This window comes from Cyrtonyx montezumae, unplaced genomic scaffold (assembly GCF_038088225.1).
Source record: "Cyrtonyx montezumae isolate F1298 unplaced genomic scaffold, pur_monq_1.0 scaffold_8, whole genome shotgun sequence".
Lineage (NCBI taxonomy): Eukaryota > Metazoa > Chordata > Aves > Galliformes > Odontophoridae > Cyrtonyx > Cyrtonyx montezumae.
Window position 1 is genome coordinate 83134277 of NW_027072089.1, and position 23215 is coordinate 83157491.

General features: G+C 41.9%; 1 protein-coding gene across 4 annotated transcripts in view; it reads left to right on the top strand.

Annotated features, from left to right (window-relative positions):
- The window catches only part of ATXN1 (ataxin 1), a 194116-nt gene that overhangs the window by 64918 nt on the left and 105983 nt on the right, over positions 1 to 23215 (top strand). Inside the window, exon 1 of one of the 4 annotated variants that reach the window (XM_065752309.1) lies at positions 18655 to 18764. The exons of the other annotated variants lie outside the window; for them this stretch is intronic. The gene's annotated coding sequence lies outside the window, so the exon portion shown is untranslated. Of the gene's footprint in view, positions 1 to 18654; positions 18765 to 23215 lie in introns of those variants that run through there. 4 annotated transcript variants of the gene reach the window in all.

Below are 23215 nucleotides of genomic sequence, written 5' to 3' on the forward strand. Positions count from 1 at the left end.
AAGGGAGGGGTGAGATTAATAAAGAATATAACCAGCAGTGGTTTGTTAACCCTTAGTGTGCCCTGTTGATACGAGAAGGGATTGTGTTTTTGGAGCTATACACTTCTGTCTCTCCTCTGAGGCTCCCTAGCATAATTTAGAAAACTCTTCCAGTGCCTGGAATTTTACTCACGCGTTACCTAGACCTTGGCTTTGTATCCTAATCATTAGTCTGTTGTTTTATCTTCACTGTCTCAATGGGGATATCAAGATGTGAGATGACCGTTGCCTTTCATTTCAAGCTGCAGCTTTCAGAATTTGCCTATTTGCTACGGCAGAGTGAATGGAGAGGACCTCCTGGCCTTGGTTGTGTCTGTGGGATCAGTTACAGGAGGGCTTGCCCTGGTGACATGATGCTGTTTGACTTGCCATGAGGTCTGCAGTATTCTGGATCAAAGGTGGGATTACATTTAAGTGTTCAGTATGCAGAATCAAATATGAATACGTATTCAGAGTTTCTTCTGTATTTCTCAAAGGAGGCATGTTCCTGAACGGAGGCCCAAGACTTAAAAAAAAAAAAAAAATGAAAATTATAAAACAATGGGGGTATGCCCATCATATTTACTAACGCAGCAGAGGTATTTGCGTGAATAATTGAGACACCAGTTAGAACTGCCACTGTAATAAAACAGAATATATTCTGTAATTTTTCTTGTTCTTTTCTTTTTGTTGATTGATGGATTGATGGGTACTTTCTGTTGATTGATTATTGATTCATTCATTTATTTAGAGCACATATCCTAAATATTAATGCAAATCAGCAAGGCTTTGCTTTACATTAAAAAACTGTTGAGAGTGCTAATGGAATAAGTCATAGTTCACTAATGAATATCTGAAAAAATTGAGGCCTAGAACACTTTAGATAGTATTTTGTATTAAGTAGATTTGTGAAATACTTTGTTTGTCCTAACTGATAATTCAAGAAATATTAATTTGCTATTTGTTATTAATAGCCTAATAGCACATTGGAAAAACAAAAAATAAAGTCAATCATCTACTTCGGATTTTCCATTTTCTTTGTAGTTTACCTGACATTAGTTGGAAACAGTGGTAAAATGCTATGTAAATTGGAGATACATAGAACTTCTAAAACCACGTGTGAAAAAATCCTAAAACGTCTGAAACTGTGACCTGAACAGCACAAACAGATGTAATCCAAGTGACATAAAGTTGAATTATATTAAATTTCTCAAGTGCACACACACAAAATCTTTTCCATATTTCTTAGCTCAAATTTCTTCTGATTTTTCCTTTAATTTTTCTTACTGTTTACATTTAATTAATTAACCTCTTTTCTCATTTCCTACCTTCACAAATGCACCGTTTATGAATACGCTGTAATGTAAAGATAAACACTTGAGAATGAGGTCCGATCTGTCACGATACTTTTAGGGCCATATTTCTGTTTTCCAGCTGTGAAGAACAATTTGTGATGACACCTGAATTAGTATCATACTGTTTTGTGCTATTATTCTAGCCATGCTTGTAATGCTTATTTTCTGCACTGGGCTTAATTTTGAATGCAACAGTCTGGTGACTAGTAATAAATTATACTTAATCTATAGGGTTTGTTACCCTTCCTGGCACTTACAATGTGTCACATCTAATGGTATATGCTAACCTATTTCTCCATCTCTGTTTTGCTTTGTAATCTAAGTTTGTCCTTTAATACTTTATTAACATTACAATAATGATAATTGATGATGAGAAGGAATGTAAAATACAGTGGGTGCCTGATGATGCATTTACTTTTTGTCCGTTATTGTTTGGCTTGTATATGGTTTGGTTTTGGTGGTTTTATTTATTTATTTATTTATTTATTTATTCTGTTTTCTTAAGCTGGGTGTTATTTTGTCCCCATTGAACAATGGGAATGGAGCAGTGCTGTCAACCAAGGCCTCCATGTATCCACATAATAACAATAAAAGCTTCTTATGTAACTTTCGTCTAATAGTTTGCAAATTGGAGCTCATCCTTTCAGTGTCAAGCAACTTTTCCACACGTGTGCTAATCCCAAAAGATGCTTTGTTTGTACATTAGTGGTGCTGTTGGAAGCCTCAGTAATGAGGCTGAATTGTGCCTTTGGAGGCTCCTTCCTCTGCTTGCCAGATACAGGTGTTGCTGAAGCTTCACTGTTAAGAGGGAATCAGTTTGGCCATAGGCGTTGCCTCTCAGCAGTCTGGGTTTTAGCTTTGCTTCTAGGGAACAGTTGCCTCTCTGGGCTTGCTTCACAGTGCCCTGCTTTGATGCCGTCGTGCAAAGTGAGCCATAGAAATTGTCTGCTTCACACAGGGATATAGAATAGTTGTCTCAATATGAAAAGTGTGCTGTGAAATTGTTCCACTTATTGTTGCTACATTGTAGCACCTACAATGACTATAAATGAAGGATATTAAAGGGAAAAAATCATATTATTTCAGTTAGCTTACTTTGTGCATATTTGACAGCCCTCTGTAGAGTAAGTTACATAATTTCCTGGGATAGTCAGATTTCTCCTTATTTGTGTGGCTCATTCTTTTGGCAGTAAGGTGAAGAAAATACATTAAGGATCAGAAAATGTGTTTATAAAGCCAGGAAAAATTGTCAGCAACATCAAGAAGAGTTCTAAGTGTGTGGAGCTGCTCTTGACTCATCTTCCAAAAGCAACTCAATTCCGGAATCATAGTGCCCTTCTGGGCTTTGTTTCAAGACACTGTGATCATACTTAGGAGGGATGTGCAAGGTTCAATAACAAGCCCGATGCATTCTTCCTTTTCCTGACAAGTTCTCTGATTGCCATCAGAGCAAGAGTACTGCAGTGGTCGGCATAAATGCAAGAAGCAGTAATTAGCGTGTGTGAAGTTTGTCTCCATCGTAGCATGCGTTGCAGGCTGCAGGACTTTCCCCACCTGTCTTATCAGGAGCCATGCTGCACTGAGGCTGAACGCGGGGCTTCTGTTCCCAGAGGGTAGGCCCAGAGTTGTCAGTAACCAGTGCGTGCTGCTGTTTTTGACATCTGCCTTCATCGGTTAACGCGGCTCTGTGACTTTTTAACCTGCTGTCCGTAAGCCGTTGTTTTACAAGCTCATTAAGGTGGCTGGGATGGCGAAAGCAGCCATCCTACCCCCACCCCTGCCCTTACCCCCTTGGGTGCTCGTTAGATCGCTTCCTTGTGCTGACATAAGCGTTCTGTAGTCATACTCTGAGCCAGACCTGGGAAATGATCCAAGTTAAAAATAATCCCTCCAAAAAAAAAGAAAAATAAAATTTCAGCAAGACCAGTTCCCAGACCCAGCTCACCGGCGCACGGTGTCTGCCTGAGGGAACAGGTCTCGAGTTTGTCGAACTGACTGTCCTGTCAGTAATTTCTGAGGCTACGATGCATTTTCAGCCAGATTTACCCCAGAAGTGGCATTTTCAGAGTGTGAAGGTCCCTTGAGCTTAGTGATGGAGTGGATTTCAACCAGCTCTCCTCAGCAGAGGCCCAGCTGATGTCCTCTTTGGGCCTCCTGTTGAGGACCGGTCCTGGTATCCCAATCCCCCATTTTGGGGGAATCAGCTGTTACTCTGCTGGCAAGAGGAGAGGGCAGTGCTCCCTGGGAAATGCTGTTCATTTCCAGGGGCAGGAACACTCCCATGCTCTTACTGTCCTAGGACCACAGGACAGTCTGACTGTGAGGTAGATATCTTTAGTTTTCTTGTTACTTAATGCCCTCTGGGGAATCAAGGGAAGCCAGGTACATTTGGAGATGAGACTCCATACTTGCTGGATGGCCTAGCTGCGAAATTCTGAAGTCAGGCAGGTATTTGTAGCCCCAGGTTGGCACGATCTCGCTCAGATGTCTGGTGGCGCCTTTGTGCCCACGTGGCTGGTGCCTGTTGCCCCATGTGGCCACACTTCTCTCAGGCTGATGTGCCCAGGATCACCTGCATGGCCCTCCCCATGGCACGGGGAGCCTGCTCCGCTCTACTCTGCGGAGGAGCAAATACGAAGACACACACTGTGGTTTCCTGCTGTTCTGCTTTGTCACCAGCCCACCGGTAAATATAGCTTGTGTGTGGTTATAAATTCATTTCCCTCGTTCAAGGCGGTTGTTGTGCAATAATTGTGTAGAAATTACAACTGTGTTTTTTTTTTTTTTTTTGTTTTTGTTGTTGTAATTGCATTTGTTTTATTCGTTTGTTTATTTATTTATTTATTTAATGCCCTTTGGTGGTTGAGTAGGCTTTGGTGTCTGTCTAGTTTAGAGTAGAGCCACAAGCAGATGTCCGTCGGGACCTGGCGTGGGCACAGGCACCATCTCACAGGCTGCTGGCTTCATGTAACTCCCCTTGCAAAGCTGCTGGGAGCTGCAAAGCAAAGCAGGCCTGCCTTACTCAGACACTTTCTTCTTCCTTTTACAATGCAAGCGGATGTTCCTTGCCGCCTTTGCAAGTTCTGTATGGGGTTCCTTGCTCAGACTTCGTTTGGATGTGGAATAAAATTAGGGTTTGTTTTTTTTTATCTTTTTTCCTTTTCCTTTATTTAAAGTTCCAGTCAAATACATCCAGAGCAACACTGCTTGTTGCTGCTGTGTTCTCATTCTCTTCCCATCCCTCCTTTAATTTTAAATTATCCCCTGTGCTGTGTTTGCAGGCCATATGTGTCCTTTGAACTATGAAGAAGCAGTGCCAAAAGAAAGCCTTCCTCTCCTCCCTTCCCCCCATTGCAGAGCTGTTTTCAGATAATTGCAATTAGTATACAACGTAGAGCAAACCCAGGTGTGAAGTTCAAGTGTCATGCAGATTTCACACCAACTTCGGGAAAGCTTGCACTTGGTCCTTGCTTTTTAAACCTGCTGAAATCCTTGAAGCACCAGACAACTGCTGCTGCTTGGAGAGGTGTTTACAACCTGAACTGGACTACCGCACCCTTTGCAAGGCACAGCGACGGCTGGAGTGGTTGGCAGGAAGCCACAGCTCCATCTGACCACTGAGTTCAGGAAGGCGGAGCTGCCTTTCATTGTGTCACCACGCTGGGCAGAGATCGGACAGGAGAACAAGCAGCTTTACAAGCACACTGCAGTGCCAGAGCCCTTCAGTTATGTTTCCTGCATGCTTCATGCTGATGAGAGTGGGGGTGGTAACCTTGTGCTGCTAAACAAAAGACAGGGCAGTACCTGGCTTTATTGGCACGCTAAGAGGGGGAGCCTTGCTGAGCCAGCATGCAGGTGGACATTGGCAGTGCCAGTAGGAGAGAACAGTTCCTAAATGGGGTTCACTTTTGTACTGATCTTCAGTTTTCAAAGGGGATGTACCCCTTGGAGCAGCATGTCAGGAAGCAGATGCCTTCTGGGTTCTGTAGATAAGTGTCTTGTACATTAAAACAGGTTTCTGACCTCGATTCCCAAAGGAGTTTTAAATGGGGAGAAATAGGAGTATTAATTAATGCCCCATTAAGAATGGTAGTCAAATATGATAATTTTCTTGGAAGAATAATGTATTAAATTAATAAAAATATTCTCCATTAAAAACTGAATACAAAGTCATTTTAAACCACAAAGATTATTGTATGTCTCTGAAAAATTAATGTGATTAAAGCAAATTCTATTTAATAAATTAAAAAAGACCCTCTCAGGCTGTTTAACTTGTTGGTCTCTAATTAATTATTCTCAAATCTAGTGCTTCAGGATGCAGGGAAAGGAAGTGATCTCCCAGTCCTTACTTTCAGTTTGCAGTTATCCATTCTAGGTTCAGGTTTTGTTCTTTATTTTTTAAATCTTTTCTTCTGTCTTATCCCAAAGATGAGATCCTAGACAAGGAAGAACAGTGATCGCAAATAATGCAATGATTTCTTTGATGGTTTTGGTTAATGTAACTGATTTGTGTGCCACTATCAAGATTTGGACCTGAGGAGGAGTATTTTCAAAGGCTGTTTCTCTCCTGTCCCTTCTGCCTGGGATGTGGTGTAGGACATAGCTTCTTTTAATTAGTTCATAAGTTAAATATTTTTTTTTCCACAGTTTGCCTCTGAGATCAGATTTGCTTCCTTAACTCTTCCCTAAACTCCTTCACATTCAGCTGCTTTATTAGAATTGCTCAGTATGTTGTGGAAGGCAGTAAAGTAAAAATGGTTGGAGCTAGAGAGAGTGCCCATTGCTGTGGTCACTGATGCAGTTCACATACATATTTAGGGAAGGCATAAACAGTAGTAAATAAGGGCATAAGCTTGATGTGAAATGGAGCAGGTGGTGGCTTTACAGCCACTTAGTTGAAGAACTTCTGTTTGTCATCAGACACGAAGGCACTTCCTGACCAGTCTCAACAGAAATGGTGCACGGTCATGTTATCTTGGTGACTGCAGGTGTATGGTGCTTGAGTTCCTCCAAAAATTTTTTCTTTGCATGCGGTCATCAGTAGAGATTTGGAGAGCCCTAGCCATTGGTTCTCTAGATTTACTATTTGGTTATGGTGTAAGCATCCAAGATACCCACGTTATCTTTTGAAAAATTTGTTGAAAATTGTCCAGCATGCTGAAGAATGCTTCCAGGGAGTCCACATACTATCCTGTGCTGTCTCAAGGTGCATTCTGATCTCTCTGGCTCTTTGATCTTGATGACTGCCAGCTTTGCATTTGTGTTTAAAAGATGTGTCTTCACAGCTGATTTTCCATTCTAGTGGTTTCCTTTCAGCTTTACTCTTCTGTCCTGTGTGGTTTGGCCAAGTTTAGACAACTGAGATGATAGCTGCTGCCTTCTAGTTCTAGGAACCTTGATTTATGTTGTGCCTCCAAGTGATTTCTCAGGAGAGCCATTACAGGCGCATCAGGCTGCCTCACTGGGGCAGTGTATGTGTGAGGAGATTTCCCTCATCTTTGGGACACTTGCAGAGCCTGCAATGGCTTGATAGCTGTCTTTTGAAGCTTTTGGACCATGTGTCCTTTTGTTTGAGAAGGCAGTGGTAGCCAGGACTTCTTGGTGCTATATGAAAATAGCTACCCTAGATGCCTCCAGAGTTCCAGGAGCCTGTCATCTTTGTTGAGCTGTGCTCTCATACATTTATGTGAGCTCTGTTGTTATTACACAAAGTACTTCCCAAGACGAATGATCTGTACTGCTGTAATGTTCCAATGCATGATTAATAGTCTTTTCTGGTCTTAAATGAGACCAAATCTATCCGTTGACTTACCTTGAAAATCCTCTTAGTGCCAATGATCTCATTTTCAAAACCACCTCTAAGGTTACAACTCTAATGCAAGCACCTACACCGCAGCCACTGTAATGACACCACCAGATGTAGCCATGTACGTGTGCATGAGCAAAAAGGAATTTGCACATCTCTCAGTATGCCAGTGAGCTTCCCTTACCGTTTGTGCCTGGTTTCATCAAAGCCTGCAGAGAACACAATCAGGTGTGTATATGTAATTGTTTTTTTTCTTAAATTGGGACATTCCAGCTATAAACTCATAAAATTGCAAGGGCATAACAAATAGTAGGTCTGTCCAATGTCACTGTTACTTCTTTCTTATTATATCCCTGGAATTCTAGCTGACATGGTCCCTCAGTACAAATTCTTTATTTGCAAGGAGCTCTGGTTAAGCTAGCAATTTATTGTGGCAATGTGTGAGACTAACCGCACCAGAGAATAAAGAATAGTGCAGCATTTATGATGATAAAATAATTTCAGGTCATGTCTTTTCTTTCTTTGTGTAGCTTTTCTTTTATTACTTGCACTGAAATGGCTCTTACAGTGCAAGTGAGAAAACCAGACTGAACCTCCTGTTTTTTTGTTGGGCTCCCAGCTGGAAACCCCTCCCTCGATTTTCCATTGATAAAGTGTTACAAAGGGAATCCAGAGCAGAGGAATAGGAGGAAGTAGAACAATGTGAAGTCTTGGACTTGAATTACAAAATGAGTTAACTAATGTAGATGTGGCGCTGAACAAGCTGCTGCTTCTTTCATGACCAGGTTCATTTAACTGTGGTCTTAGCATTCGTGGCTGCCCCTAAGTCATGTAACATATCGACTATTTATTGTCTTTCTTACTGCAGAGGCTCTTTAAAAGGAAATTGCAGAACATTTTCTTCTCTCCCTTTCTATAGACTGTTTTATCTGACCTTCAAGAATTCAGAGTCGCAACAGGGGCCAAGAAACCTCACGTACAAGAATGCTTTTATTGTTAATGTCTAAAATATGCCTTTCACTAATAAAATAAAGGTGTGACATTTATAGAGCTCTAATAATGAACACAGCAGTAGGAAGGGCCCTGGCTGCATACTGTTCAAATTAAGTTGATTTCAATGGGAGGAGAAACAGCCTTGTTTGATTAGCAGGTTAAGGCATTTGCTGATTTCTGTGATGCTTGAAAAACTCCCAGGAACATTTAGCAATTATTGAGAAGAAACTTCTTAGAGGACTTGTTTCAGTTAAGCTGGTACTTAGTACTCTCGTAGTGTTTGGAGGGGGAAGTCTACTTGTGTTTAATTCTCATGATGTGTTAAGTGTATGTTGTTTCTGTGACTTTCTTAACCTAGCATCACTAGAACAGTGGCTTTTCTACCACTGCTGTTTGACCAAAGGTTGGTGCTTGTACTGTTGTCTGCCCACTGTGCGATGTGGGTGAGTGCCTGCACGTGGTGGTGATGAGGAAGGGACTTGGGTGCACTTGTGGACCACCACTGGTGTCTCTCCCATACATCTCTGTGAAGCACTGTGGCTGTCCTCTTCGGGTATCTTCCCACATGGAAAGAGTTAAGTGCTGCTTTTCTCTTTTCCTCCTGTTCTCTTTGCTGTCCATTCTTTCTCTTCCATTTTCCTGGCTCTCTTGAGCTTGCCAAGGTGATACAGAACCATATGTTGAAGTCCACTCTCTTGTTCTGATATTGCAGTTTTGTTGTGGTAACAAGACTACTCACCTTTATTTGAAATGTGAAATTATAATATAGCAAGAATTTGTTAGGCAAAGAGCAAGTAAGTGTGATATGGCTGGCCTACCAGCGTGTTATTTTGAGGGAATAAGGAGAATATGCAAACTAATAATCAAGAGAGAAGACTATAAGGAGTGTTTAGATTTCTGATCTCTTTATCTGATCCTATAAATCAGAGCATTTCTTACTGATTATCTCATTAAACTTTTATTGGACCATCCTTCCTTTAAGCCAAAAAAAAAAAAAAAAGAAATCGAAGAGGCAAAAATAATTCTAATTGAAAAAAAAAAATCTACTAAGAATCATAGTGTGCTTCCTAATTAATGCTTTCCAGTGAAAGAGGCCGAGTCCTAGGAGGAGTAACTGGTAATGATAGAAAATAAGAGATAAGAGATGGTCAGGAACTTAGTTTCTTGGATTATTTATTGTGACTTCTTGGCCCAACATGTTATTTCCATGCAGAGAAATGGACTCACCGCACCTGATTTTTGTGATGAAAATGCATATTGTCTCTCACAAGTCCTTACCCAAGGTGTAAGCTTTTAGTACGAGTAAATGAGACAACACCGTCCATTCATTTGGATGGCTGTTTTGTATAATCTAAGTGAAGGCAAATAATCATGCACAGCAAAGGGAAACGATTAAAGCCAGTTCTTACTGGATTAAATGGGATTCTGCTTGATGAATAATTAAAAATAAAACTACTATGCATTATTCTCAAAACACTCAGATTTAGGGAAAGCATGGTATCTGCAAAAGTGGGCAGAGCATCCAATGAGTCAGTGTTTTGAACATAGGAAGGGCTTCCAGACAATGAAGGGAAGGGAAACAGTATTGCTTTTTAATGTTGTTAAAAATAATGTTAACAGATAAAGGAGGTAGCGCTTTTATCAGAAATCCTGGCAATTGGGTTGAGCTGTGATGCTGTGGACAATCGTAACGCTAATAGGATGGAAGCAGTATAAGCAGTAGCTACAATTATAGCTGCAGTTACTAAGAGAAACCCATGCTCTGTTATTTGAGCACAGCGTTATCCATCTGCATGAAAGGCAGCGATATCTTAAAGAGGCAGAGGAGGAAGGCTGTCCTCTACCTATTTTGGTGTCCACCTGTTGTTTTGTTGTCGTTGTTGCCATCTTTTTGAGAAAGCTGGTGTGCGTGTGTGGTTCTTTGGAGATGTCAAATCCGGCCTTTCACAAACAAAGGATTGTTTCGTGGCTAATAGCAGTTTCGGAAAGAAAGCAAGTGCACGTTGAGATACATGCATAAAAAATACTGTGTGAAAGCAAATGGAACCTGCTGAGTTAGTATTCTTTCTATCTTACTAAAATTTATGGGTTATGCATAAATCATTGAAAGAGTACTTTTCCTCCCGTTTATCATCAGGTTGTTTTGTGTCATGAGCCACTGTTTGCTTCTTTTCAGTGACGTGTCAGCGTTACTTTTTTCTTGCAGATACAGTTGTGTTTTATTCATTAAGGAGTTTATAACATACAGACAGAACTCTCTGAAAGTACTGACATTTAAGCTGTTTTTAATGGATGTGTTTATGCTTTGGATGGAGATCAGTTGAAGCTCGCTTTACTCAAATTGGGTCTGAAGTAATGGAAGGCTTGACTTTTCCCTCACTTCATGAATTCTGGCTGTTCAGCATGTATGGTGGGCACCTTGGTCGTTGCAGTTTCCAAATGTAAACAGGTGGTGCACTCAGGAATGCCAGAACATAAAAAGCTGTTATTAAGACCGGATTTGCATCCTGTATCTTATAAATGAAGGAGGCTGGTATAAATTGACATACTCCTGCCATGTAACATTAGGCCAATAGAGGCTAGAATGAGAATCTGTCTTCATGCTTTGTATGTTTTAGGAAAGTGATGGAACCTTCTTGTGTAGTTGTCTCTGTACGTGTGTTTCTTTTCTCTTATACTGTATAGCACAAAGTGTTACCTAATTATTTTTTTTCCTGCAGGTAACCAAACATACTTTTCCAGCATTTAACCCTCTTCCCCTTCTTAGAAACCTTCCTTCTTAGTTAAATATTTTCCAATAACTTATTTTTAATACAAAGATAACTTATCTCATTCCTACACTTACAGTAAGAGCAACAGGATAGGATGTCTTTACTTTTCTACTTTCCTGCCCTTCTGTACCTTCCTGTCTGGATTCAGGCCTCTGGAGAAGCTGCTTGAGCTCAAGTTCAAATTATGACTTCATTCACATGGTGCAAAAGGCCCATCAAGATCATACGCCCTTTGAGGAGAAAAGTGTTACATTTCCATAGTGCAGTGTGTAGGAGAAGGTTAGTGCAGGTTGTGCTAGGGCTTGCTGTGTTTCTGTATTTGCTTTTCAAATCCTGCTGTGCAACTAACATGGTATATTTCTTCCTGTACTTCCAGTGGGTAACGTTGCACTAAATTGAACGAGCCATTCCCATTCAAAATGTCCTATTTGTTTTGCTTAATTTCCAGTGAGGATGTAATGTGATAGTAAAATTGTTCTGTAAAGGGTCATATACTGTTTTACTGTCAGTTTGTGAAACTCAGACAGAAGGAAATGATCAAAAACACTCGATGCTCATTATTTATTAATTGAGTTCTGGCAGAGCTTTTCTACATTCTGGCTTTTTGTTTGTTTGTTTCTTTGTTTACAAACAAAAAAAGAAAAGAGAAGCACAGTTCACAAAATCTGAAAAGGGAAATTTGTTAACAAAGATTTCTGTCAAGAAGTGGCATTTTGTGGGGTTTAAGTGGTGGTGCCTTGCAGCACAGGGAGGACAGTTTGGCACTGCAGTGTCACTCTCTCTCTGAATTGATCCTGAAAGGGAAGAATATTTTCGAGAACAGCAGACCATGAATCTTAGGTACAGTCATGCTATGCTACCAGAAAATACTTGCACCAGTAAGTTCTGTGTTGGAGATATTTTAACTGCCCGTGCTTTGCTTCTAGCGTGGACTTACTTTTTGTGAACAAAATCAAAGAGGAAGCTCTAAACCTTTTGTGTTTCTGTGTTTATTCCTTGTTTCTGTTCATATTCAGGTAAAGAACAGCATATTGAAGTGATCTTTCTTTACTAACTGTAGCTTATTGATCTAGAAAGTCCCAGCGCCGTTCAGAACTCAGTCTTTTGTTCTGCAGTGAGTCCCGTGAGGACAGACCCTTTCATAGATGCTGTGGCCTTTATGGAGCGGTGTTGAAGCCTGAGGCATGAAGTTTGTACTGATGAAAGGTCTGAAGGCTAGCTGCTAGTTGTTTTGTTGGTGTTTCTTTTCCAACAATGTAAAATGGACTGCATTTAGCTGATTTTTTTAGAGCTGAAGATTCATCTCTGATCAGCATAGCACTTTTGCCAAAATTCTACACATACTCGTCAACCTGAAACCACTTTTATATCTCAGTGAATTAGTAACTACAGCAGTGTAAAGAGTCTAAGCTACCTATTTGTGTACTCTCTTTCTGCAGAATATCTGAACACTCATTTTGCTCAAACTTTCCCCAAAAAGATCAGTCTGAGACCGATGCTCATGTAGAAGATTCTAAGTAAACTATTTGTGAACAAATTGTGATAAGTGAAACTCAACGTGTTGGAGGGAAGGAGTTGGACTGAGTCTCAGTTGTCGCAGTTGCTCTTCAGGCTGCTGGTCAAAGTTGCTGTCGTTAGGTAGAAGGAGCTGCAAGGTCTAGGTGGAAGGAGCTGCAGGGTGCTATCTCCTAGAGATAACCCATTTCTCTGCCTTTCACACTCTTCTGCTGATATTCTGTTGGGTGGTGGAAAAAAAAAAGGTCCAGGAGATGCTTCTTTTTAGGTCACTTATATCTTACTATTTATGCTCTTCTTTCCTTGTCTGCTCCTTTTACTTCACAAATGTTTCCTTCCTTTGAATTAGAGATGGAACTTAAACAAGCAAAATACGCAGTGAGGCCTGTCGGCCTCTTTCACGTTCTAGGCCTGTCCTTATCAGTTGTGCCCCAGGGGTTATTCAGCATTGTCCTTCCCCAGAAATGAAGAAGCTTTGTTGCTTTGCTTTACTTTTACCCCATCGATGACTAAAGAGCTTTCTGAATGATGTTTTAAGTATCAGTACGCAATGTGAATTGTTTGCAGTTCCTCTTGTCCTGATAAACAGCTTCTGTGGTTTATCTTGGTCAGTGCCAGAACCAGTGAAGCTCTTGTGAGTCGAGGTGTTGTCTCTGGTTGTACTACTAGGCAACCCCCAAAAGACTGGTTGCACTGGGAGGGAGCTCTGGTGTGTCCCATCCAGGCTTCATGGTTGGGACAAGCAGGTCCTGGGAGGTGCTGTGAGGTGCACCCGTGTACACACACTGCCTTGTTGATTTTAGCAGTGAAACTGGTTGGAATACAGAAAGTGCTTGCTCGTCTGGGTCTCCCTAGGAGGAGCAGGGCTTCAGTTTTGGGTGGTGATCTGCAGTGAAGCTAGGAGGTCAGTCAGGACACAACTACCAGAAGTGCTTACAGACATGCAAGTGCCCAGCTTTCTCTGGCTCAGGGCTGGCTGCTGAAAATCGCCCTCGTAGCTCCTCCAAGCTCAGCTTTCTCCAATAGAAGCTGGGAGTAATATTTGCATACTTCCCTGGTTGTTCAGGCTAAATTAATATTTGTAGAGCACACTGTGTTCCCCCTATTGGAAAGCACTACATGCACGTTGCTGTTTCTAAGCGGTTACATCCTATTCTTAAACATTGTAAATGTACTTAACAGGGACAGACAAGATCGGTTGCATTTGTTTGGAAAAGCCCTGGTTATATGTGAGAATGCTTTTTTTTTTTTTAAAGGTGTTGTATTTATAGTAAAGAGGAAATTTATCTGTTGAAAGAGTCCTGTTTCGAAGACTGCCTTTTGTGTTCACGTGCCATTTGTTATTTTGGTTGCAATTTCACAGTAGTACACTGGGAAGGGTGGGGGGGGGGGGGGGCATATCTGTAGCTTTTTCAGGCTCCTTTCCTGCTTGAAGAAGCCTTCTAATGCACACTTAAATCCTCTCACAATGCTGTTGCTTAAGCTGAGAACATAAATACAGTAGATAATTGTCTGGCAAAGCTGATTGGTATTCCCTGAATCTTGATCTTCTCCCTTGCTTGTTCACACATCATCTGCACAGAAGATATTTCTGCTGTCTTCTGAACTCTTGTTTCACACAGTCCAGTGAGACGTTAAAAATAATTATTATATAAATCTTGACAAAACCAAATTAGAGCACTAAATGAAATCTGGAAAAAAAAAAGAATTAGATCTGAAAACGTAATTAATTCGAGCTGTTAAACGTTCTTCTGCTTGTAGGTTGTCAAAATCTTCCCGAAGTGCGTGAAGAAGGGAAATTTCTTCTGAGGGTTGTGCTCGCAGAGCATCTGCTGGAGATTACAGCATCGTGAAAAATAGAAGCAGCGCCGGCGTCAGCACGGGGCCCGCAGGAACGCAGCTGCATGCTCCGTGCAGGAGAACCTGGGCTGCAGCTCCTTGTGGCCCGGATTCTCCCTGCCGTGTCACGCTGCCGTAAATCCTGAGCCGCTCCATCGGAACGGTGGGAATTACTCCAGATTTATGCCAGTTTCAATGAAAAGAGGCTTTCTGCTGAATGGATCCGGGCAGCCTCTCGCCAGGTGGAAGGGAAAGAAGTGACTCAGCATTCGGCAGTTGTTGCTGAGTGCTGGCTTTTGCCAAGTGTGGAGTCACAGGTTTTTATTTTTTTTTTCCCCTCCTTTCTCCCTCCCAACTCATCTCTTTTTTTTTTTTTTTCCCTGAGTGAGTGGCTGCTTTGTGCACTCTGCAGTAAAGAACCCAGTGGTGAAAGGGCTGCTCTGGGGACCGGTCTGAGCCCTCATTCTGGGTGCTGGGGAGCCCCTTGCTATGAGCACTCCTTCCTTGTTGTCACTAAGCACAGTACTGACTTACCCTCCTTAGCCCTAGGGATAGCATTTCTGCGGAGCTGGCCTCCTCGTTCTGTGCAGCAGTATGTCTCCGGTGTCAGCAGTGATTTCTCCATGTGGGGGCAAAGCGAGGCGAGTAACTCGAGGTGGAGCTTCACCTGTGAACTGTGAGGTGTTGCTGTGCAGGATGCATCAGGGAGCACAAGCTGGCACGTGTAGCTATGATAGTGCACTTACCTGTCACTGCTGGTTAACAAGCTGCACAGGGCAAATGCGTGCAGCCAGGTGAGATTTGAGGACTGTGTGGCAGGGCAGTCCAGCAGTGGTGTGTATCTGCACTTGACAGAGAGGCAAACAATGGGAGAGGAGAAAAATTGCAGTGAGATTTTAGGGCCATGTGCTCTCTGAGTAAATACCAGGGTTTATTTTGGAATACCCAGCAAGGGGACTCCAAGTTTAGAAATGGTGCCAAGTTATTGGACGGAAAAACAGGATTTAAGAACTCTAAATGAGGAATACAATAGCTTACTTTGAAAAGCACGGGCTGATGAAGTGAAGCTTCCTGAATGTTTCAGCCCATCTGTCTTGTTAGTTTCTGTGTCTTAATCACGGATTTCATGAAGTGTCTAATTTTCTTTTTTTAGCTTTCTGTCTTCCTCTTGTACAAAAGTTAAGGCAGGGAAATAATCTGAGCTGGATTTACTTTTGCATCAGAAGGAAAAGCAGGCTATAAAAAGAAATGAGCGGCGTGCGGGCGTGTGCTGGGAAGCTGGGTTTGGGGGCAGAATTATCCCCCAACTTCTGCTGCTGTGGTGATTATCGGGACAACTTGGGAGTGCAGCTACAGATGCATTCCCTCTTGTGTCTTGGTAGAGAAGAAGCACAAATGCACCGATAGAAAAGTGCCCCAAAGAGTTGTGATGGCTCCTGGGGAAAGTGGTGTGCCTGCAGGCTGCCCCTGCCTGCGTCCATCAGCAGTCAAGGCGCCCGTTCGGTTTTCAGCAACAGTGGAAATTTTTTGCCGAAAACCCCAGCACAAATAAGGCCATGCACATTTGCAGTGCGTACTATGCAGGAGACACTGATTGACAGTAATTAGGAGTGGGTGGTGTGAAAGTGTAAAAATAAGATTCCTTTCTGCCGGCTTTACTATTAGCGGCGAAGCGCATGATGTAACGCTCAGCGCGTGCGAGTGAGCGTGCGTCTGCTCACACCCAGAACAATGGTGGGAGTGAAGCATTGCAGGTCAGAGTGTCAGCAGCAGTCTGGGGCTGCAGCCTTGGGAGCTGCTCGCTAAAACATGCTTCAGAGCTGTCTCTTTGCAGGTCTGAGTTCCAAGTGCTGTGATGAAAAGGTGCAGTGCCTTGTGTTGTCTGCACGGCCTCCTCCTCGAGCTGTGGTACGGGCTGTTCTGAGAAGTGACCAGGAAGACAGTTCTCTGGGCAAGTTTTAGGAGCTAAAAATGTAAGGGAATAGACAGCTGCTTAGCAAGTCGGTATTGCTGTGGTAGCGTTTGGTAATTCCTGCTCCCGTGTGTTCTGAGAGTAAGAGGCAATAAATGAATTCCACCGTGTTAGTGATTCGTGAAGTGTGTTATCAGCCTTCTCCTCTGAAATAAATGGGCAATCATCTGTGCTACTTTAAAAACGTATTCCTTGGATTTTAGCTGCATTACAATATCAGAGCTCCAGGAGTACTATCTGTGAGAATCTGTCAGTACCTGCCTTATGTGGGTGACGCTGCCAGAGGATTATCTGCAGAGCTCTTAGCAGCTGTCTGCCCAACCTGGTGCGTACGTTTATCCTTCATACAGGGAAGTCCAGACCATGGCTGTGTTCTCAGCTGGTCCTGACCAGCCTGATTCCCTGGTCGATGACCTAAGTTACACCCATGCAGGATGTGTTCCCAGTGCTCAGAGCCTCTCATTCCAAACTGGGTGTTTGTGTTTGACCTTCACTGATCGTAACTAAAGGGCACAACTCTTCCTTAAAATTCTGACACATCTCTGAAATTATGTGCATTATTGATTTATGCTTAAGTGAAATCTAAACCTGGTATCGGAACCCATTATACTGTTGCACAGTGTTTTAAAGGAAATGTATTGTTAGTCTAATTATTTCCTAGCAGAAAACAATCCTTTGACTGTGTATTTGCTGGAGACAACAGGGCTGCCTTCTCCTGTGAGGTACTGAGGCAGCAACCAGTGCTGTGCCCGGGATCCAGACACAGAGCTGTCACTTAGGGCTCCTCCTTAAAAGTTCTTTTTTAGTACACTTCTACTTCAAGTATACGCAGTGTGTTGGGTGTTCCACCTGCTTGTGAAGGGCTCCTTCTCCTAGCAGAAGGGCACCAAAGCTGATGTGCTGGCTTGCACCAGGCCTCACTAACAAGAGTGATGGTACTTTAGCATGACAGTAAGTCAGAAATGCTTCCAAAAATAAAAAGGGCATTGCTGTTTTTGATCCTGCCCCCAGCACGATGGTGTTCCAGGTGCTTGAGTTAACTGCAGAAGTGTGAAAAACAGTTGACAGGTATGCAAACACTGTCATTTTCCATGCATGGGACAAGGTGCTATGATTTAGCTGAGAAAACCACAAGGATTCCTGGATTTTGGTTTTGTGAGTGTAACAATTTGCTCATGTATGAAAGGGTTAAGGAGAGAGAAGTTCATGGTTAAAGCTGCAGCGATGTGCACAGAATGCACGGCATATCTGGTGTCAAAGAAGTCACTTGTAATCACATATGTGTAGATAAAAATATACAGAGTTTTGAGTGGTGCTTTTTTCTTCCTGGCTGTAATTGCAATGTTCCTGCCAGTTAATCACAAGTTAGTTTCATGACTGAGAGTTGTTGTTGGTTGTTTTTTTTTACTATAAGCCCCAACTCGGTATACTGAACAAAGATACACAAACTGTAAAGAAAAAGTGAAACAAACCGCCGACCCCACAAAACAGAAGGACCACATTTGAAAGGCATCTCTGGGCTGCTTCATGTTTGAAGCTTAGTTTAAGGTCCAGTTTTGAGGCAAGGAGCATTCGTGGTGGAGCTCCTAAGGGCTTTCAGGGTTGGATACAGTGTCTTATGGGATGAGGTCTCTGGTGACTTGAAACCATTGTGGCATTAACACTTCTTCTGGGGACTGCAACCACTGCAGGCAAGTGGAGTGCAGGGAGTATGGTGCAGCATTCTCACGTCAGTCCTATAATAAGCACAAGTCTCAGACATGGATTTTCATACACATAAAGGCCACTTTGCACTCCTTGGGCAAGTAAAAGGGTGATGAAACAAATGTACGTTGTCTAATTAATTTAGCCTTTGTGCTCTTTTTGCACTGATTGCTACCTAAATATCAATAACTAAACATAAACCAGTAAAACCTGTGTGGAAAGCACTGTGTACGTCTGTCAGTGACGGGGTAGTGATTTGTGAGCTTGAATAAATTCTGCTGGCACGTGCAATTTGATCAGTTCTGTGGGGGCTGGACAGTTAGTGGGTGAGCAGGAGGGAAATCTTCCAACAGATACTTTCTAGGGATGTCGTTAGAGAACTTGCTTGTATTAAAATTAGAGGGGGAAAAAGGAAACATCTTCTCATGATCCTCTACAACATGAATGCCCTTTAAAACCAGAGCCACTATGGTTCTTTGGTTGTCAGCTTGTTTTTCAGTTCCCTGTTATAAAACAGAACATTAAATTATTTTTAACACAATGTATAGGGACGCTGCTTAAAATAGTTTTTAATCAGCTAGAGTGAGTCGTGGCTGCGTTGGTAGGTGCTTTCCTATTAGTGTTTATAGAACAAAACAGTGTTTGCACAGTTGAAATACTTTTCATGTCAGCGCTCATCACATTTATTTGCAGGCTGGGAAAATGGAACATCAGATTTCATCTCAAAACTGTTCTCCTTTCTGATGGTCATTGATCGTATTTCAGAAACACAGTGGTACTGCAACATTAAGGTAACTACAGACATAATTCTGAAATAGAGCTGCTTTTGTTATTTTTGGAATGTGCCTGAAACAGTGAATTTTCAAGTGGAATTTTGAACAGAATTTCAATTGTAGATGTTATATTTGAAATTTCTCGCTTCCTTCATCTTCCAGTTCTAGGGACCTGTTGGTTGGAGAGCAGAGTGCAGCAGCTCAGGCTTTGCTTTCCAGGGACTGCCTCTGGAGTCTGTGTGCAGCATGCCAATACCTGCCTGAGCACCTCAGTGGATACATGGGGTATCTTCATCACTTGGCTGGAAAAATCAACCCCAGAGCTGGGCTCTCGGCAGGGAGCTGAGTCTGCATCTCCCATGTCTTACCCATGTCTTATGTCTAGAGATCTTTAAGCCATTGATAATGTTTCCCCGTGGTCGGGATGTTTTTCTCTGTGTGCTTCAGTGATGCTGCAGTGGGTGTGTTGTTTTTTTTTCGGGCTGGAATTCAAAGCTGTGCTTTTCATTTTTCACTCCCCCTTAAGTAGTAAACCAGTGTTTTGTAATACCAGGATTTTCAAATCCTGTGATCACTGAGGTTGCCAAATGATTGTTTATTGAGAGTAGAGGTTTTTCACTGCACAATCTTAGTGCTTAATCAGAGGGAATAGTGCTTCAGGATTTTTTTTAATAGAAAAGAAAATGTGAAGAGCTTGACATTTCATAGCTCACACAAATTGTTGAAAGTCAAAAGGCCATTTTCTTCAAGGCAGTACATAATGATGTCATTTGTTATTATGTGATCTGCACAGACTACTTACTCCCAAGACGTGTAGGATTTCTTCCTTTCTAATGTTTCTGCATCAGTGTAATAGATCTGAATACTCCGTAGATATTTGGCCATCTGGTTCTCTTAATTCCGCTGAATTTACCAGAAGAAAAAGTAATGTATTATGCCTTCTAAATATATCTCTTCTTCCATGAGTGAAAATTGAAACACTTACTCTGTAGAAGATTCTGATCATCCGTAGTTTTCCTTTGTTGCATTCTGAATATTCTTAGGAAGAGTAAATCCACACTCTTAGTACAAGTATGGAGCTTTACAGTTTCCCTTCTTTTGTTGTCATCTCAGGATCCAGATGTTCTGCAGCTCTGCAAATGAAGTAGAGGTGTTCGAGACCTCTTTTGTTCTCCAGGTTATAGTAAAAATGAAGAATTTAAAATGCTTTAGATAGAAAGTGCAAAAAGAAAGCGAACCTGCTGGGAGGAATAATTTAAAATAGAAATTTGAGGCAGTTCTGTAATAAATCCCAAACGTAATAAAGCTCCTTGCGATTGATGTTTGATTGTGAAATTGGATTTCTAGCTTAGAGCCTCGTGCTGGCCTGGTGTCTTGTCACTGTAGTTGATGTACTTATCGAGGTCTGAGCAGCCTCAGGGCTAAGGCAGGACTGTGAACTGTCTTGGGGGGCTCAAACCTGGCAACCCGTCTGAGTGGCACACTCAGCATGTGGGTGTTAATGCAATGATTTCCTTGAGGCCACGTGGAAAAAGAGTTATAGTAATAATAACAACGGGTGTAGTGAGCATTGCTGTTATTTTGTCAGCCAAATACATACATCAGAAGAGCGGTGAGGGGCTGAGAGAAGCTGTGATGGGCGGAGCCTGGCAGTGACATGAGGTAGCACCTGGTCAGTACTAAGCTCCACCCTGAAACTGATGGTATTTTTCAGCCAAAGTCTTTAAAAATCAATATACAGCAGAAGAAAACAGTCAAGGATGGTGGAGGTTTTTCTGATCCCTTTCCTGAAGTTCAGTGCGTGGCAGGCCTGATCTCTTGGGAGGGGATGGATATTGATGGCATCTACGACTACTTCTTCAAACTGTCTTTGTTTCTTCGTTTCTTTCTTTTTTTTTTTCAAGAGACAAGTCACACTGCTTAGTAATCTAATGAACTCAAACTTGCCATATATTTAGGAGTACACCATTTCTTGTGTAGTTACTTAAAAAATGAAAACAAAACAGCCCCAAGTCTTTCAAATCTTTGATAAAAAAAGCCAGAGACTTAGGCAGTGCTGCAGGGTGGTACTGGAGGGTTTGGAGGGTTATATCATTACATTATTACAGGGATTGATAAGTTCCTGCGCACTATAATTTGCTTTATATTAACACAGATAACGTGGTAAATATGTACATTTTGCCTGGGCATTCTACTTGCAGATGGCTGTAATCTTTATAACCCGAACTTTTGATGTTTAGGTTCTTGCTGCGGAGACAGCTTTCTCCAGCATGGGCCTGTGTGTGCTCAGAGCCAGCCTAGGATCCACAGCCTCATGACCACTCCCTATCTGCTTGAAACCCACATTTTGCTTTCCACACATCCATGTATACATGGGAGTGCATCTAACAGGATGAGCAGTGGGGCTGCTTGCACTGCTCTTGTTGCTCTCTGTATGTGTGTGTGAAAACACCACAAGAAAGCTCCTAAGTTGGCTGTATATCTGTCAAAGAGAAGGTTACTACAGGGTAGCATCATTCATAGGGAAGAAAGGGAATAAAAGGTGAAAATGTTTGCAGAGTGGCAGAGCTGTTGACCCTTTCAAACACGTGCAGGAGTAAATTCTTAAAGAAGTTTGCAGCTGGTTCAGTAAAGATGTGCAGCTCAAGCTGTGGATTTCTACTCTGTAGGAAATCTTGTTACTGTTTAATGATATGAAAAGGCTTCAAGTTGCAACTGGTTCAGAAATTTTTCTTCCACAGTAACCATGTGAGATTTTTCGGTTTGTTCTCTGTGCTCTGATACCATTATCTCAAAGTTGGCTGTGGTAAATCTATGTGTCAGGGTTTGCCCTTGGCACAAGGAACAAAATCTTGGCCAGGCAGCAGTTCTCTGGGTTCAGTGAGATAGGAAGGAGGAAAGAAGGCAAACTTGGTGCTGCAAGATGTTGCTGGGCAGTTATATCATAAAGCCCTTCCTAAGTTCCCATGAACATGACTGTGCTGTGCTAAGGCTATGCATGCTGGCAAGGCTGTAGCAGGGTCCCCAGATATGGCTGTCAGATAGCCTCGTTCATCCCATGCAGTCCAGTGTGCTTTGTGAACTTGTCTTGGCATTGTCATACCACGGTATGATACTTTCTGCAGTGGAGGCAGGAGCTAAAGCAGTACCTTATTCAGAAAGTCTCCCTTCTGGGAGGGAGGTGATGACTTTGAAGTAGTGAAGTTTGCATCTATATTTTCGACGTCTATAAAACGTGTTACAATGATGATTCTTAAAAAAAAACAACAAAAAAACAAATCTTATTCCTGCCCTAGAATTTTCCTTGTTATCTGTTTTTGGATCCTGTTGTGTTGGCAGCATGGTACAAGCTATAGCTGGCACCCACATCATACAGTGCTAGGCTTTGTGTAAAAATACACGAGAGTGAATGTAGGCAGGGCCGTAGCCTCTGCAGTTGCTCTATTTGTAGCACAGCTCCTTCATATTTCATTTTCAGTATTTGGACAGATTTTAACAAACCTGGCTCAGGGTCTGAAGTGCCAACCAGCATCGTATGAAAGCAGTTGGTATATTGTGAGAGGAACTTGCTTATGCAGCACAAGTTAAGTATAGCGAGGTTTTTTGTTTGACTGGCATAAAGAAAGGTATTTGAAAAGTACTTGAAAAATCCACAGATTTCTATTCCATGTCAAAAAGCAGTATTTCTAAATCTAACCATGAGAGCACACATCCATAAATGTCCCCTCTTTTAAGGGATACCTGTAACTGGAAGTCCAACGTGACTGATTGATTTGAGTCTGTGTAGATGCTGGAATACAATGACAATCCATGGGCGAGAACTGTTGGCCTCTATTGAGAACAGAGGGCCACCATTGTGGGTGTTGAAGAGTGCTGAACTTCTTTGGGTAAGACAGATGAAGGGTTTCAGCAGATGTTTGAAACCCATGGTCATTCACCAACTCCATGTCCTTCTGACTAGGGCAACAGCATTTTAAGAAATAACCTGGGTTTTATTTTTCCTAAACACCTGACTTGAAATAATAGAGAAAATTCAAGTGGAAAATCAAAGCTTTGATGACATAAAAGCTATTGGAAATGCTTTTTAACTACAGATTCAAGTTTATCACAAATAAAACATGCTTGTTTCTTTGCTGCTTTGGAGCTAGTTTGTTTTCCGAGACCACAAGACACATCAACTCTAATCAGAACAGCAGAAAGTAGAGGACTAATGATGGTGGCAGAAACATCACTTACCTGCTTATTAAATAAAAACTGGCTTCCAGAGTCTTAACTTGCTACAGTTATTTAATCTAGATTGCCCAGCCTCTGTCCTTAAAATATTTGTTCCTCTCCAGGATGCAAAGAATTCTTTTTTTTTTTTTCTTTTCCAGAACAGTTTATTGATTTGGATAATAACTCTTTTCATCCATCTTTTTTTTTTTTTTTTTTTAAACATGAAATAGTTTCAGGGCTTGGCCCTCATTAAT